General features: G+C 47.2%; 2 protein-coding genes across 4 annotated transcripts in view; one reads left to right on the top strand and one right to left on the bottom strand.

Moving 5' to 3' along the window:
• Nucleotides 1-10,918, bottom strand: part of INSYN2A (inhibitory synaptic factor 2A) — a 60,048-nt gene extending 49,130 nt beyond the window's left edge. For 2 of the 3 annotated variants that reach the window (XM_017537889.2, XM_037741784.1), the window contains exon 1: nt 9,828-9,999. The gene's annotated coding sequence lies outside the window, so the exon portion shown is untranslated. Of the gene's footprint in view, nt 1-9,827; nt 10,000-10,852 lie in introns of those variants that run through there. The other variant, XM_037741783.1, reaches the window with a different exon arrangement.
• Nucleotides 1-16,057, top strand: part of DOCK1 (dedicator of cytokinesis 1) — a 541,550-nt gene that overhangs the window by 271,786 nt on the left and 253,707 nt on the right.

Below are 16,057 nucleotides of genomic sequence, written 5' to 3'. Positions count from 1 at the left end.
TATTACTCAACTTTCTTCTTGGGTACTCCCAAGATATGGCAAAATAAATTAAGAGTTTAATTCAAAAATCTCAATAGCTTGGGATAACCATGTTTTAGAGCATGGCACCTTTCCTAAACTCAGTTGTCTGATCTGCTCTAAAGGATGAATCACTAGCTTTCAGAGGGGAAAACACGGTATAGAGTCTGGGGCATGCCCATAGGTCTAGTCACTTCCAGGGGTTTATTAGTCCATTCGCACACTGCTATGAAGAAATACCTGAGACAGGGTAATTTATAAAGAACAGTCATTTAATTGACTTACAGATCTGCATTGCTGGGGAGGCCTCAAGAAACTTAAAATTGTGGTGGAAGGCAAAGGAGAAGCAGGCACCTTCTTCACAAGGTGGCCGGACTGAATGAGTGCAAGCAGGGGAAATGCCAGACACTTATAAAACCATCAGATCTCCTGAGATTTTGCTCACTATCACGAGAACAGCATGGGAGAAACTGCCCCCCGATCCAGATACCTCCACCCAGTTCTGCCCTTGATACATGGGGATTATGGAGATACAGTTCCAGGTGAGATTTGGGTGGGGACAGAGAGCCAAAGCATATCAGAAGGGCATAAGCATATGAATGAAATAGCTTTCATTTTTCTGTTCTTTGAATTGAGAACAATGAATATAAAATTATACTAAATAAGGAAAAGCAGTACTTAGAGACCTCATGCCACACTGCTGTCATCCATTGAGATGAACGTGGACAGGAAAGAAAAGGGAAATGGGGACGTATGTAGAGAGGGAGAGAATGTTGGGGGAATGGTGAGTCGAGAGAAATGCACAGACAGATGACAGACACACGCACACACAGACACAGGCACACGCAGACACATGCACACACAGACGCAGGAGGCGAAGGGGCTATGTGCTAGAGCGTCAATCCAGGTCAGCTGTGGGACATCTGTGGGCTGTTCCCTTGAATCAGGCGCATACAATTTTGATGGCCTTCAGCCACTACTCCCAGCATTTTGGCTGCTCTTAAAGGGCCGGTTGCAGCAGGGAACATGACAGTTCTCCCTGGGGCAGAACAAGAGTCCAGGCTCAGGCAGGTACCTGAAGGAGGACATCACACAGTTTCCAGTTCCCAACACATAACACATACGTGTTAAACTCAATGAAGAGTCCCAATTTCAGCGTATATTCCTGCATTTGCCTCTGTCTTTTTATCCCTCCAGCCCCTCCTTGGAACAGATGCCCTGCTACTTCATAAGGATTATGGGAAAGAGAACAGTAGCAAAAGCCTGTGTAGTTCATGAATAGAAGTTAGCATCGTAGTGAGTAAGCAGTACTGATGATCTATGAAATGATTCTCTGCGGACTTCAGCATGCTAAAAAGATCTTGAAAAGGAAAACATAAATCTTTCTGAAACCTCACATGACCCCTGTATGCGCTGGCCTTCTTGAAGCTTTGGAGGAGAGCATAGGTGTGGATGAAATGGAACCTTTTACAAGTTGTTTTTGTTTTTGTGTGTGGGTTTTTAAAGAGAGCATTTCCTGCCACGTAGAAGAAAATCCAGGGGGTGGCTGTCCTCCCACAGAAAGGAGGAAAACATTCATTTTTCCTTAAGGGCTCTACCCCTCAACCTGGCTCCCTCGAATGCCACACTTGGAGGCCAGGAAGTTAACCCATTAAAAAACAAGGAGAAGAAAGAAAGAAAAAGCATATTGGTCTCCACCCCAGTCCAGGTCAATCATAACTTCTGGGGGATGGAGACTGTTTAAAACACGTTTTGTTTTAAACACCTAAGATAATTTTAATAATGCATCCACGATAAAGAACTGCTGGCCTTCTTACTGTATTTTTTTCACCCCTTGTTGTCTTCTACTTCCTGCTGTATCCCAAAAGCTTAGAGAAGCTTGTGGCATATAAAAAGTACTCCGAAATATTTATTGAATGAAGGGATGAATGAATGAATGAATGTCATGGGGGAGCAGGGAGGACAGGGCCCTTCCATTTTTTTTCTAGAATGAACCTGGACATCAGCCAGGTTTTAGGATGATCACCAGCAGATCCCACACAGGCCCACAGAATGTCTGTACCCTGGCCTTCCTGGGCTGTGTTGTGCCCCAGTAGTTAGGGAGGTCTCATGATGATCCACAGAGGAGACAGCTCATGACCAGTCATTGTCATGGTTTAAAAGACAGGTCTTACACAACATCTATTAATTGTGGGATGGCAAGCGCCAAGTAAATTGTCACTGAGTAGGCCCTGAGTAGGAACAGGGCATATTAACACTTTTTAAAATATATATATATATATATTTCCAGTTGGAGGTGCAAAACATTTAGAATGCTGTCCCCAACTAGGAATTCCATGGCTTGGGGCAGCTCTTTTCAACCATGGATCTGGAGTTTGAGACCAGTCATTAGTACAGTGACAATCTTTGCACAGTCAATAACTTTGGATTTTATACATTGGCGGCGGCGGAGGGGGCGGTGCTCAAGGTCTTCACATTCTGCCATGGTTTACTAACATGGTTAATTTCTGGCTGCAGTCCCTAAGAACTGGGTCTTCGAGACCAACCACTTGGTTTTGAGTTCTGGCCCTTCCTTTCCACTCAGTATCCCAGAACTCTGGGCAAGTGATCGAACCTGGGAGAGCAAAGATTAGAAGAGGTAGCACTTGTACAACATTCACCACAGGCTAGGTACTATTCTGTGCTTTGTGTATGTCTGAACTTCTCATTCTCCATACACCCTCTGAAGGAGAAACTACCATTTTTTAATAAAGGTGGGGAAACCGAGGCACAGGTAATGGAGTCACATGCCCACGGTCACACAGTTACTGGCAGAGCTAGGAGGGCAAAGGAGGACAGCCTGCTCTGGAGCCTGTTCTCTCACCACTAGGCTGCACTCCCGAGAGCTGGGTTAGGGCTCAGGAGGTCGGCTCCTAGGAGATTCTCAGGACATGGCCCTGGTGATGAAGTGAACGTGGACAAGGATGACATGCTTAAGGGTGTGTTGTTCATGTGGATGACATTGGATAGAATGCACAACCTAAGAGAAGCAGGCTTGAGAATCACCGCCAGAATGTTCCAACTGTGAATGGCTGATTAAAAACTGTGCAGTTGTCTTAGACTTATACTTCAAAGCTACATTTGCCAGTGGTCACTCTCACTGACTCTTCAGATACAGAGTTAGAACTGATGCTTCCATGTGGAATTTACATGATTACTAGGAATGAGCTGGGGTCCAGTCTCTGCCACTCACTCAGTAGTGGATCCTGCCTCGTGCAGTGTGGGGCCAACCCTGCCAATGAGACTGGGCTCTCTGTCCACAGGTCCAGTGTCCAGCCACCTGCTAACTTCTGACATTCAGCTTCGCCCTGGGTGTCTTTGCCACATGGGCAAATCTGACAGACACAATAAATAAAGTAGAGGTATACTCAGAATAAATATTATATAGCAAGACAAATATAAATAGCAAGTGCAAGACAAATTAAATAAGGATGTGAATGACTTCAGTGAAGCCACTGAACTAACAACTACCATTAAAACAGAAAGAATAAATAATTGAGAAATGCAGTTATCACTGGGCAAGAAGTCAAATGAAAATATGGTTTGAAAGTGAAAAACATATTTTCAGCATTTTAATTTCACACACCACATTTGCACATGACACATTAAGCTATGGGAGTCTCAAGTGCACGGTTAAGTGGACACTATTTGTGCAATGTGATTTACGCAAGGAAAAAAGAATAAAATCTTTATGCAGTTCTGTCATTGATTTTTAAAATGATAAATTGATGGGTCTGGCACAGAGATCAATGAAGTTGATGTCACGATGTCAAATTGAGATGTGAGGTTAAGGCTAAGAGATAGACGCCTAGTTCTCTCATGCTTTCCCAATAAACTCTCCAGGTTTTTCATGGGTTTTTTTTTTTTTTTTTTTTTGGTGAAGATCTGGTGAAAACTCCTTTTAACCCAAAATGTCAGCATTTAGGTTATAAGAACGTTAATCTATCTGACTGCAGTGAGATATATTTTCTCAATTCTCCTCGTTTGTGTCTTTTACCATAATACTAGGTCACTAATTTCAAAGACATTCTTTCTCTAAAAATTCAACTTCTACCCAATTGAATTTTTACCACAGGCATTGCTGCGGCTGAGTTTGGTGGGAAAGAACCCAACGCTTTGGTGCTTTTTTCTTTTCTAAACACTGCACGGCTAGACATCAGGTCACTTCATCCCTGGAAGCCATCTTCCTCTTTACTGCCTTCTCACGGTGTTTCCTCTGATTCCCACTACACAAAAAAGCACAACTGGAAATGGAAGAAAACAACTGTTTCCCAATCAGGATTCCCTGAGTCTGTAGCAAAATCGCCGACTAGGTTTGTGTTAGCAGCCTCATTAGATACAGATTAGGCACCCGTTGTAGATAGTACTATGCTTAGTCATAGGATTTGATTTGTGAGTCGCTTCATCCATTTTTCTCCTATTTGAATGTATTTCTCATAGACATTCTAGGAGGCAGGAAATAAGGAAAAACTTGTTTTTTAAAATAATATTTCCAGTTGAAAATTCATACTCAAATATTTAATAGAAATCCTATCTTTCCCCCTGTTCCTGCTGGCCCCCAGACTTCTGTTTCCATTAAAACCCCCCACTGCCTTGCTGGCAGTGGCCACATTACAAAGACTTGCCTGCCAGAAGGTGTTTCTCATAGCTGCCTCCTAATTTACATCCCAGTGCCACTGGGACCAGCTCATTCTCACCTGTGACACCTCAACTGGTTTCCAACTCCTCTGGTTTGCCTCTAGTTATACTGCCTTAAACTCCTGAGAATATATGTTCTTGTTTAAAACATCAACAGAGGACCTCAAAGTGACTTCAAACTGTGCCTCCACTGTCTGATCCCAGCACCTCAACCTTTGCCAAATGTCACTTCTCACTCTTCCCATACCAGTCCCTAGCCCTGAGCACCCTACCACTTGGCTTAAGCTCTAGGACTTCTGTCTGCTGGGCTCAGGAGTCCCACTCGAAGCATCACCCATGAAGTCACCCAGGGCATCCCTCTCTCCCTATAACCTCCTATCCTGATTCTTCCTGGGGGAGTCTTTAGGTTCCTGCTACTTCCTTGCCACTTCCTCCTGGACTTGACCTTCTTGGAGACCTCTCACTTGGTCTTGTAATACCTTACACATTGCCTTGGCCACTGCTGCAACAGCTCAGTACATATCCACAAATCAGAAGTCCTTTCCGAACAAAGCCATCTGCATATCCATCTACCTTCTTTATGCTTGCCTTATTTAAAAATCCCAGGTTTCATATCTTTGCTATGTTTTTAAGGATGCTAAAATCACTTACTACAAAAATAAGCAGATTTCATTGTACATAATACAGGTAATAAGAGGTATCTAGAATCTAACTAAATACATATAAAATCTGTTAAATGATTTTTTAAAAACATGAAGAAGGGCAATTGAGAAATACAGTATCCTTCCTAGAGAAGAACAAGGGTGAGAGAGCCTACATGACCAGTGGAATGACCTAGAAACACAAAGATTGCTCAATTTCATTAAGGTTGGCAGTGAGTATGCTATACCCCCCATGTTGCTTCCTCAACTGAACAGCTGTATAAAGGCCCTCATATCATCAGCCTGCCCTTTTTCCTCCTCTGTCTGGGATGTGCATGTCCATAGAACTGCTGCTTTGGGATATAGCTATGATCATCTCTACTGAGATGGAGTGAGAGCAACTTTTATTTGCAAGGCTGCCTGTAATATTATCAGCATTCCGTAGCCTCCTTCCCATGTCTCTCCTATGTTGTGGTTTACTGCATTTCATTTAATGCCCAAGGCTAGATCATTATGGACTGAATTGTAATTTTCCATATTAAGTGGAATATAAACTTCAATAGGCATTTTGATATGCCGTTATGATTTTTTTGTTCCTTCACCATTCTATTGGTTAGAATAGCATAATTCATATGAATATATGCTGTGCAGAGATGCAAGCATCTCTTTCTTTTCTTGCTCAAACTTCTAACAGCAGGATGGTTTGGTAAAGAGAATATGTCTCTGGATGTGCAATACTTTGAATAAACAGTTCCATGCTCTATACAATCAATATTCACAAATAGTGACTTTGGATAGAGTTATTTCCAAATCCCTTTGAAATACGTTGTTAGCCAAAAGGTTTATAGAGTAATTTAGAAACATAATTCCTGCTCGTCCCTAATAACTGCTATTCTACATTCAAGCTAATTTTCTTTCAGTCCCAATTAGAGCTGGGAATATATACTCAAGCAGAAGGACACGCAGTTATCAGGTTAGAATGTTTTTTGTTTAGATAGTGGTTTGTTGTCTGATAACATCTGTGTACACCTTAAAGTCCCTCAGCTCATTCATTATTGTTTGAATAACGTCTAAAGTACGTATGACTCAAATGCACCCTGAAAATCCTGTGACTTACAGTAGAGGGGTGTCTGAAAGGACTTGAATTTGGAACCAGGAAATGTCTCTGAAGTTACGGTTTTTCTCAATGTGAGAGGCCAGATCCTTGGTTGCCTGGAGATGCCTTAGTTAGCGCCTTCAGGATCTGAAACAGACACATTATCACACATGGTCCAAAGGTTCAAACCTATACCTTTATGTCTTAGTGTTAACATAAGACATTGACCAAACAACTCTTTCCAGCAGTCCCGTCAGGGGCCCTGAAGTTTACTTCCTGCAAGTCTGTATTCTATCCTTCATGTATAAGAACAATGTATATTTTAAATAAACTGATGAAAAGTTATGAAGTTTCACTACATACGTATCATACATTAGCTTCAATATTGGATAAAGACTTCTCTAAATGTTTGTATGGGAATTTCATGGTAATGAAAGTGTCGTCATGTAATATCTATCATATTAAATTTTGCTTTAAAATATTGAAGTCACTCCATAATGTTATGAAATATTAAAATCAAATATGTGAGGAGACAGAAAAGGATCTGCTTCATAAATCATGCCAGCTAATTTCTGTTGGGGAATGTAGCTCTCAGTGGAATTATGGTGGGGAGGGGAGGTGGTTCTTCACATTTATGAAGGACTCTTTAAAATGACAGTGACACTGATTTTCTCTGGGGAGTTATTATGACCTCACATTCCCAGAATGATGGGGGTTTGCCTCAAGTATGTAGAATTTGCCTGCCTTCCTGACTGAGCGTCTTCGGTGCTACGAAGGGGTTAAACAGCATCCTTGACGTGCATAAAAATCCCTGGTGAATCGGTCACTGCCTTCCTATGTGAATGACCACAGAGCTGCTGTTTTTGGATGTAGCTGTGATCATTTCTCTATCATGAGCCTCTGAGAAGCGTTAAGTTACCTGCTTCTCATATTCCAGAGTTCAGTAGTTGTGTCTCTAAATGAGATGGCTGTAGGTGGGTGGGAACAAGAGAATACAAATGTCTACATGAGTGGGTCTGTCCTGCTGCTCAGCTGTGATCCATTGTTATTTCTAAAAATCATTTTGATTTTTGGACTGCTTATTTCAACATGTAGGAGAGTCTTCCTTGTAGATGAATGCCTTTCACGTACAAATCTTTCTCTTATTTATTGATTTATTTTAAAATTATTCCCTACAGAGGGAGAAACAAAAGACAAAAACTCCCTTTCCTGCCACAGGGGAAACAACCTTGGCAAAACAGAGAAGCCCCCAAAGTCAACTGAGTAATCGAGTACCCAGCTTCCCAAAGAGCTTGCAGGAAGCCCCCTGTGCAGCCCTGGAGCTTCCCAGCTTTTGCCTTCTTAGCCTATTTCTTAACCAGTAGTTCTGTTTCTTAATCGGATAAAGAGCCTGATTTATGTAAAAGCTCAAAGTCTTCATCACAATGATAAAAAAAAAAAGTCGTGGCAACTGCAATAAGTTTAAAGGCATATTGAGCTTTTCATGGGCATCTTGTCTTTAAGAAAAAGTCTTTCGTTTAGCTAAAGAAATTAAACTGAATTCTTCAATCTTTTAAACAAAATGAATTTAGTGAAGAAAACAAAACTCTCCATGGCTAACGTAATTTATGCAAAATCATGCAATTAGTGATAACTGTGCTAGACTTTTTTTTTTCTTCACCAAATATGCCTCTAATAAAACCATCGTGAGGAGCAGTGCCATCTAATGTAAGTAGTAAACATGGATAGTAAATTATTAATATCTGGTGAGGCATGCAGATGGCAGGACTTCCATTTTTCCATTGAGGTCCTTGTGCATGTTTGCTAATCATTCTTGCAAAACACTGTAGAGATAAATATGAACTTTCGAAAGTAACATTCAACAGGATATGAGTGCATGAAATAACACAATATGAATAGTAAAAACCAGCACTTTCAGCCTCTGCATAGTGAAATGACGGAAACTTGCTGTAGCGTAAGCTTAATAAGGGCTGTATCATTTTCATGTATGCACTACTGGGAAATGGCCTGGGTCTTGCGGGTGGTATTTTTTAGTCAAGTCTACAGCCAGCGCGGTCACCCTGACAGTCCCGGCACTTGGGTATGTAAAGGTAACCCTCTAGCAAGTCCTCGTTCAGGGAAAAGCCTTCAAGTCCGCAGACCCCGACCCTGTGCTAGCCTGAGCGGTAGTCTTCTGAAATGATCGCTTGGCTTCCCAGGCAAGGCAGGGCTCCCCCAAAGTTCCTTCCCACTCTTGCAGTTTCACCTCGGGATGCCTCCGCAGAATTTCAGCGCCTAAGCAGACAAGGTCAAAGTAAACCGCTTCACTGCTGCTTCTGGCGCAGGGGCCCAGCGGGCGTCCAGCCCCTCAAGCACAGACCAACAGCAGGAGAGGGGTCCCAATGGGACCCCTGGGTTGTAGATAAGCAAAACGCACCCATTTTCTCTCTTATTTACTCTAGAAGGACCTCTCCTCCCCCACTCCTGGCATCTGCTTATCACTGGCTCCCTCTCCCTGTGGCTTATTTTTGGGTAGTAGAATGCTGAGGTCACAGGGAGCGGCTCTTTATCCAAGCAGCGGGGACGTCAGTCTGGAGCCCAGAGGGTGAACCAGCAAGAGGCAGGCTCTTGCTCTTGACTTTGGGCTCCAGGCTCTGCCCCAGCCCCGGGCTGCCCGTGGGCTCCCTCCTCCCTCCTGCCCTCACCCGCCAGCTTGCCCTCTCCTTAGGTCTGCAGCGTTGGTTGGTTTCCCACGCCTGTCCCAGCCTGACTCGGGATGCCAGGCACCCGGAAGTCCGGCGGGCGCCGACCCCAGCCCGCAGCCCCGGGAAGGTGCCAACCCCAGTGAGTGGAGGAGGCTGGCATTTCACGTGGGCATCTGCCTTCGCTGCTGCTCGCGTCTCTCCTCAGCGGCCGGCGTCAGGGCCCCTCTGCTCCAACTCATCCCCCCCACCGCCCGAAGTTAATCAGCCGTACTTTCCAGGGCGCTCTAGTTTGGAAAATACTTAAAGCCTTGAAACGTTCCGGGGAGACGGCCGCCCCCGGATCCCCCAGTTCTGCCTGGCTAGGGCTGTTTGGCGCTCACGAAGCTGTGGCGTTTGTCTGGAACCGACATCGCAGAGGCGCAGCCCCGCTCCTCCCTGACGTCGCCAAAGTTGCCAGACGCCCCTCGGCGACCCGGCCGCGCCAGATGCAGTTGCGTAACCTCGCCCCCCGCCCACGCCCGCGCCGGGTCCGCTCCCAGCTGCACCCGGGTGTCCCGGCCCCGGGAGCCGCCAAGTCTCCCCGCCAAGCGGGTTTTGGGGCGAGTGCGTGCGCCCTAGCCGGGGTCGGCGGCTGTCCGAGCGGTGCTCCGCCCGCGGCCAAGTGCGGCGGGCGCCGGGACGCGGGAGGAGGGCGCGCGGGGCTTCGCTTACCTTACGCTGCTTACAGATAAGTCGAGGTCGGGGCAGCGCCTGGCTCGGGCATGTCTCGCCGCGGACCCTGGCAAGCCTGGCGCGGCACGGAGCACTCCGGGCAGGGCATCCGCGGCCGGACTCGCCGGGCTCGCGCGGAGGAAGGCTCGGCTCCGGGGACTTGGCCGGCTGCGCGCCCGCTGCCCGCCCCCTCCACCGCCGCCGGCCCGGCCCTCCTGGCCCGGCCGCCCCCCGCGCCGCAGCTCGCGTCCCTCCGGCCCCGCTCAGCGATGCGCGCGGGGAGGCAGCGGGGAGGCCGGCTCCGGGGACGCCCGCGCGCTCGCTCGCTCGCGGCGCGGCGGAGCCAGCCACAGCCACCCGGCTTCGCGCTCCTCCGATGTCCTCATTTACTGCAATTGTCTTCGGCGAGATCTCAGAGCCTGGGCCAGGAGGCGGGGGCGGAGCGGGGGAGGGGGCAGGAGGGAAGTCCTTGCCGCCGCTCCAGGTCCCAGCTACTCCGCGGAGCCCGGCGGCCAGAAGCGAGGGCGCCCCGAGCCGCGTGCCTGCTGCCTGTGCGCCCGGCTGGCACCGAAGCGGGCGGAGCCCCGGGCTCCGCGGGGCGGGGGTGGGGCGGGGGTGGGGCGGGGGCGGCGCGGGGCCGGGCCCCGTGCGTGGGGTGGGGGATCCGGACGGAGTGGAGGAGCCCCCTCCCGCCGCCGCCGGAGCGGGAGGAGGAGGAGGAGGAGGAGAGGAGGAGGTGGTGATGGTGGTGGTGGGAAGAGCTGCCGCCGGCTGCTGCCTGCGCGCTGGGCTTCACCGCGGCGCGTCCTCCGGGTTTCTGGGCTGCAGGCGGCGCTGCGCGGCCCCGGGAACTTGTTGAGTCTGCCCTGGAGCCGCCTCCGGAGTAGCTGGCGGGCGGGGGTCTCAGTGTGTTCTCTCAGGGATGGGGGGTCGCTGGGGACCCTGCTGCATGGCTGCCTGCTCTGGCGGGGCTTTGGGAAGCCAGGAGCGACGGGTGGGGGTCGCCCAGGCGCCTGGCCCCTCACCTGCGGATGCTGCCTTGTAGAAGCAGGGATTCGGGGATCCTTTCAGTGGGGGCTCCAACCTGCTGTCAGCCCCTCTGCATGGGGACAGGAAGTCCTGTGAGTGGCCTGAGGACTGAAGTGGGAGGGCCTGCCTAGTAATGTTGCATGTTGACATTTAGGGACACTCCAGAGCCGGTGCCACTGCCACTCCTAGCCAGGAACCCTACCCTCCTCCAGAGCACACACCACCCACCAGCAGAAGCCACAGGGCGCACAGCTGAGTTCGTTTGGGGCAGAGTAGAATTCTTTTCGGGAGGAAGAGACCTACCTTGCACCGGGAACTATTCCCGCCCTTAACTTCCCACCCAGCAAAGAGTATTGGATGTTCTGAGCTCAGAGCTGCAGAACCAGGGTCCCCTCTGGTGCCTGGCAGGCCCTGGAGCCTGAGCCAGGGACTAAGTAGCCAGCCGAGTGCAGGGCTCTGGGCCCCCTGGATTTGCTGCTAGAACGTAATATAAAATGTAAGGAGGCACATTTATTAGTCTGTCTCTCAGGAAAGGACAGAGAAGTGGTGGATCCCAGGGAAGAGACAGGCTTTGGAGAGAGCACTGGGAAGACAAATGGAAAGTCCTTTCACCCACCCACCTCTCCAGACACATCAGTGGGCAGCGAGACTTCTCTTGCTGTGCATCCCTGAGTCCCTGCACCCAGCACCAGCCCTGTGCCCGTGGCCAAGCCATTGCTTGTTCACTGAGCTGAACTGAGCCTAGCACTGCCTTACAGAGTGTCTGTTTTTTTGTAAATGGCTTTATACGAAATACCTAATTTGTATGTGGATGCTTTGGGCAGTGTGTCCAGACGTTCCAGAAGAAAAAAATCTAAAATGTCATCTGTTTCCCTTTTACCCCGTAGCATCCTTTGGGATACAATTTTGCCAGCCTTGGGGATCCAGATATTCCCAGAATGGGAGTCCTGAGCCCGTGGATCCAAACTTTGCCCACTTCACCCTTGTTATTGTCCTTCTTATCTCAGATCCCCCAAGCCTGATTTTCTAGCTGACCAAGGAGGCTATTGGGAGCTGGCTAGAAAGAGATGCTTAGTTATGTGCGAGCAGCCTGGAAACTGCAGTCTCCTCTTCTGCCTGAAAGGGGCCTGGGAAGGGAATAGGAGTTGGGACCGTTTAGAACCAGCTAGGAGAGGGTGCCACCCTCCAGTGTGCTCCCTTGGGGATGTACTGTTGCAACTGTGAGCTCTAGTAATTTTCCCAGTGGTCTGGGCAACTTCTGTAAATCTTACTTTATTAGCAACCGATAAAATTGAAATCTGCCTTCTGTCTTTTAAACATGTGACTGTAAATAAAGCTGCCAGGAAATATGGACATTGGGCTGGTAGTATCAGAAGGCTGAAATTTTCCGGGACCAAGAGTGAAAACAGGTCAGCATAAATGCATCACAGCAAGGCAGAGCTCAGCCACAGGTGGCACTGTGAGCTGGCAAGAAAACTGCTCCAAGGACAGTGCTATCTGAGATTCGCATGATGTGTAACTCCAGGAAGAAAATGGAAAGCCGTAATTGGCAGGTTAGAAAATCCACTTATGTGAAGAGTAGAGTTTAACGGAACTTTGTAGCATCATCAAGACTGCTTAGAGTTGTTCAATTGTCTAGTAGACTTAAGTTGTTTTGCTGAGTCTATTGAAATCATTGGCATCCTGTCTTTTTTTTTTGAAGTAAGAAACTATTTATGTATTGTTACAAGTCCATGTCTTCAGTATTCACTGTACCTTTGGCTCTGGAGAGATATTCCACATGGGTGAGGTGTGTGTCATCATGCTCCAGTCTTTAAAGCAAGCACCATGCTGGGACTGGCTGGGGGAAGGGAGTTTCAGCCATCTTCCTGCCCACGGATCCCTGTTGCATTTTTTTTTAATAGGTGGAATGGATACATATTTTTAGGGTCTAAAATGAGTCAATATGCTCAGCTTCCTCAGGGGAAAAAAAAAGTGAAACTTGATAGATTCATTTTAGGACTCAATTGGTATTGGCTTTTTATATTTTGCTTAAGATTTGCATTGAAAAAGATAGACTTGCAAAAGGAGAAAATAGCTACTTTTCAAGTGGAATTTCCTAAAAGCAGAGGAATAAAAATATAGGAAAGTTCAGGACAGCTAACTAAGCAAAATATCCAAGTCTCTCTTCTATTGCCGGCTTCTTGGAATTGTGCAGGGGTTATACAAAGAATTGCTGGAATTCCAACCCTATGGTATAGTAAGTTTGAGGTCCTGATTTCCACATTAAAAAGTCAAGAATATACAAGTCAGAGATGTTCAAGAATGTTCATAACAGGTTTATCTATATTTGTTCCAAACAAGAAATAATCCAAATACCATTTCAACAGTAGATAAAGATTACTTGGTTCTTCATATAGTAGAATACTAGACAGCAATGAAAAAGAAAGCACTAACTGCTGATGCATGCATTAGCATGGAGGACATATACAAAGGTGCGGAACAAAGAAAGCCAGGCACTGAGTATTTATCACATGATTCCATTTAGATGAAGTCCAAGAATGCGACAAAGTTATCAATGGTGGAAAATATCAGAATAGGGGTTACCTTTGAGGCCCTCATTGCCCAGGCCCACAGCACCTTCATTGGTGCTGGATTGTTCTGTCTCTTGCACTAATTGCTTATGTGGTTTTCTACATATATAGAAATTCATGGAGAGGTATTCTGTCTCAGTGTGACCCCATTTGTCTGCGCATCATCACTGTGTCATTGCAGCGTCCAGACGCATGCTCCCCAGTAATCCTTGTCCCTCAATGAACCAGCATATCTGTCAGTGTGATTAACCTGTATCCTATCCTATCCAATATGCAAGGTAGGAGAAGAGAGAAGTGTCTCCAAACTAGCAACTGCTGAAGAGGAGCCTTCCAGGTTAGCTGCACAGCAGAACTTCCTTTGGGAGGCCACCTCTCCGATGCAGCTATGGCAGAGTTCACACAGACATGATTTTTCCTGTCCCATATCTTTGTTACAGGAAAGGGGTCCTAATCCAGATCCCAAGAGAGGGTTCTTGGATCTCACGCAAGAAAGAATTCAGGGTAAATCCACAGTACAAAGTAAAAGCAAGTTTATTAAGAGAGTAATGTAGTGAAAGAACAGTGACTCCATAGACAGAGTGGGACATTCCCAAAAGTAAGAGGAGGAACCCAGCCCCCCGAGGTACAATTCTCATGTGTATGGATGGGGAGCTCTGCTACAAGGGTTTTTGATAAAGGATTAATTTTCTTCATTATTATATTTTGCAAGAATCGATATTATTTATTTATTTATTTTTGGAGACAGAGTTTCGCTTTGTTGCCCAGGCTGGAGTGCAGTGGCACGATGTCAGCTCACTGCAACCTCCGCCTCTTGGGTTCAAGCAATTCTCATGCCTCAGCTTCCTGAGTAGCTGGGATTACAGGTGCCCGCAACCATGCTCGGCTGATTTTTTGTATTTTAGTAGATATGGGGTTTCACCATGTTGCCCAGGCTGGTCTTGAACTCCTGCGCTCAGGCAATCCACCCATCTCGGCCTCCCAAAGTGCTAGGATTATAGGTGTGAGCCACTGTGCCTGGCCCAATATTACTATCTGTAAGGCAAAATTAGAAATGCCTTTGTTCTCAAGACATTGGGATATTAGGACACTCCCAAACCTCTGTTTAGTAAACATCATCAATTTGTTCCCTTAACCTTAAACATCTAGAGGTGAGGAATGCCTAACTTTCAGAGAATGCAGCGCAGCAAATCCCAGCCTCATTTTCCGAGCCCTCACTCAAAATGGAGTTGCTGTGGTCCTAAGGTCTTTGGCATCTTCAAATTCCAAGGGGACTCTTAGATGAGCCAAGCCTAAGTCTGTGATGGGCAGGTTGCACCCGGCAGTTCAGAAACTGTGGTAGCAGATCAGCCAGTGCTCAGTGCCTGCGAGGGAAAAGTAGCCCACATTGCCTTAGACTCGTAGGGTTGAGATCAGTCACTTGGGGACACTTTAGCCTTGTCTTTCAAGAACAAGACTGACAGAGTGCTCAAGGTTGCCCCAGTGGGGCCTCTCTTTCTGCCGAGAAGCCCTGCAGGAAGGCTTTCTGTATCATTCCCCTTGTTATGTTCTGCTCGAGCCTTTACTCTCCTCTTTCTGGGCTTATTTCTGGCTAAGCCTTGTGTAAAGCCCATTGCCTGTGGCTCTTCTGCTTTTCTGACAGCTGAGCGGTGTTTCCTTCTGGTGGGAACCAGAGCTTTTTCTGAGGTGCTGGTCGATGCTCCAGGGACACACCACTCCTCTGGCCTTCTTTTCCTTTCATGATAAGAAACTAGAGATGGTTTATTGTTCTGAAATACAAATTTGTTTTGGAAAACCTGAGCGTCATGAGGACTAGTTGAGATCCCTGGCTTTCTGTGATGCATCACTGTGAATCTAATTTATCCACAGGAATGGAAGGTTTTCCTTTTGAAAGAGAATGCAGTGGCTCTAGGTTTTATTTTTTAATGCTTCCTACAATGGAGGCATAGACATATGGGAATGCGGAGGAGCAGTTATGCACTCTGACTGTCCTCTCACAATCTCATTTTCAGGGCTCTCAGCAAACCCCAAGGCTTTCTCCTCCCAACTGCAGCCTCTCCTTTCCTTTAGTTGGACTCCTGAGGAATTAAACAGAAACCCTTTATTTTGTTGACCTTTATTTGGTCAGTCTTGGGTGCTAGTTTCTGTAGGGTTTCTTACTATCCTGTTCTCATCACTGCGGAGCCAGACTCTTCAGCACAGATAGATGGCTCATGGGCTTGTCTTAATCCTTGCTGGTGAGGCCACCGGTCTCATTGAGCCAGCTGAAGCTAGCTTCTCATAAAGTGTCTAACATACCCAGGGCAGAGAGTAACACTTCTGATCAGAACTAGGGCAGGAGGTGGCCGGGCGTGGTGGCTTATGCTTGTAATCCCAGCACTTTGGAGGAAGCCAAGGCAGGCAGATTACGTGAGCTCAGGAGTTCGACACCAGCCTGGCCAACATGGTGAAAACTCAGCTCTGCTAAAGTTATAAAAATTAACCAGGCATGGTGGTGCATGCCTGTAATCCTGGCTACTCAGGAGGCTGAGGAAGGAGAATAACTTGAACCAGGGAGGTGAAGGTTGCAGTGACCCAGATCACACCACTGCACTCCAGGCTGGGCAACAGAGTAAGACTCCAACTCAAAAA

This window comes from Cebus imitator, unplaced genomic scaffold, assembly GCF_001604975.1.
Source record: "Cebus imitator isolate Cc_AM_T3 unplaced genomic scaffold, Cebus_imitator-1.0 Scaffold107, whole genome shotgun sequence".
In the NCBI taxonomy this organism is placed as follows: Eukaryota; Metazoa; Chordata; class Mammalia; order Primates; family Cebidae; genus Cebus; species Cebus imitator.
This window is presented reverse-complemented; position numbering and strand designations above follow the sequence as displayed.